Source organism: Suncus etruscus, chromosome 6, assembly GCF_024139225.1.
Source record: "Suncus etruscus isolate mSunEtr1 chromosome 6, mSunEtr1.pri.cur, whole genome shotgun sequence".
Classification (NCBI taxonomy): Eukaryota; Metazoa; Chordata; class Mammalia; order Eulipotyphla; family Soricidae; genus Suncus; species Suncus etruscus.
Genome location: NC_064853.1, coordinates 48,660,062 through 48,661,820, shown reverse-complemented (window position 1 = coordinate 48,661,820; position 1,759 = coordinate 48,660,062). Strand labels below are relative to the sequence as shown.

The 1,759-nt window shown below is 44.7% G+C and overlaps 1 pseudogene; it reads left to right on the top strand.

Annotated features, from left to right (window-relative positions):
* Positions 1-312: 312 nt before the first annotated feature.
* On the top strand, positions 313-422 carry LOC126012691 (uncharacterized; annotated as a pseudogene).
* Positions 423-1,759: the final 1,337 nt, after the last annotated feature.

Below are 1,759 nucleotides of genomic sequence, written 5' to 3'. Positions count from 1 at the left end.
CAAGTTGAAAAACAAGCCCTGAGAGAACCCAACGGGCTCTCCTGTTTTGTTGTTGGAATGAAATATCCCAGGACACCAGCAGGGAATGACCCCATCAAAACATTCAAATCCGGGCCAGAGAGATAGTACAGAGGCCTTTGCCTTGCAAGCAGCTGATCCAGGACCTAAGGTGGTTGGTTCGAATCCTGGTGTCCCATATGGTCCCCCTGTGCCTGCCAGGAGCTATTTCTGAGCAGACAGCCAGGAGTAACCACTGAGCACCGCCAGGTGTGGCCCAAAAACAAACAAAAAAAAAAAAAATTCAAATCCAGGATCCTTTTCCGGTTCATAAGCATGATGCTTATGATCAGGTTTTCACACGTCTGTGTGATATGTGCCTCCCTTCAACCTTGTTACGACATTGGCACATGACCCTTTTGACATGAAAAAAAAAAAGCCTTCAAATTCGGAAAACCACAAACTCGTAAAAAGGTGATATACATATAACTAAATGGTTGTGGTGAGCACATACCACTCACACTTGGGCTGAGTGCAGGCCTAGTGTTAAGGTGCTGGGATCTACCAGCGTAAAACCCAGCAGCCTTTAGGAGATGAAGCTACCAACTGCTGGGGAACTGTGCTAGACATAATAAAGATCCTACAAGCCAGACACTTTCTCCATGGCTTGGAGCTATATATACCCTGTCAATGTCTGTTCCTCTAATTTGGAGCCCTTGAACTTGCCAGTGATCTACACAAGTCATCCCTTCACCCTTTCCTTTGCCACTCTGGAACCTGGGAATTTTGTTCTGCTTTGGGACCACACCTGGTGATGCTCAGGGATTCCTCCTGGCCAACCTGGAGATCCATATGTAGTGCTGAAATTGAATCCAAGTTGGTTATATGTAAGGTAAGGAGGTATTTGGGGAACCATATGAGGTGATAGGGATGTACCTGTAGTCTCTCCAACTTCTCCCCAACCTTTTATGGGGAAGTATTCTCGGCATTGCTCAGGTGCTTTTTCTGGCTCTGACATCAGGAATTATTTCTGGTGGTGCACAGGGGACCATATGGAATGCTGGGGATTGAACCCAAGTTGGACACATGCAAGGCAAGTTCCCTACCCCAAATTTGGTTCCAACCCCAAATTCTTATTCTTCTCTAGCCTAATATTCAGGGATTTATCAGACACTGCATAATTCCTATTAACTTAGGTTTTATTTTTCTGAGTCATGCCTAGCAGTGCTCATCATTCATTCCTGATTCTGTGCTCAGAGGACCATTTTGGGTATAGGAATTGAATCAGGTTTGCTACATGCAAGTCAAGCACCTGTGTACTATTTCTTTGGCCCTGAAACATGTTTTTGTGGGGCCAAGTTTGTCACATTCTTAGATTCTAGCACATGAATAAAATTGTTTGCACCAACTTGCTTTTTAAGTGGTGACTATAACTTGAACGTGATATACATAGCGTACACCAACTTAACTTTGTTATCCATGTTCAAATCTTGGTCCCATAGAAACTGTATCTATATAGATTTTTGGGGGGGGGGGAGTGGGGTTTGGGCCACAACCAGCAACATTCAGGGCTCACTCCTGGCAGGCTTGGGGGAACATATGGAATGCTAGGAATTGAATTCATGGGGTCTTTTTATTTATTTTTTTTTTTTTTTGGTTTTTGGACCACACCGTTGTCTCTCAGAGATTACTCCTGGCTATGCCCTCAGAAATCCTCCTGGCTTGGGGGACCATATGGGATGGTCTGTCCTAGGTTAGCGTG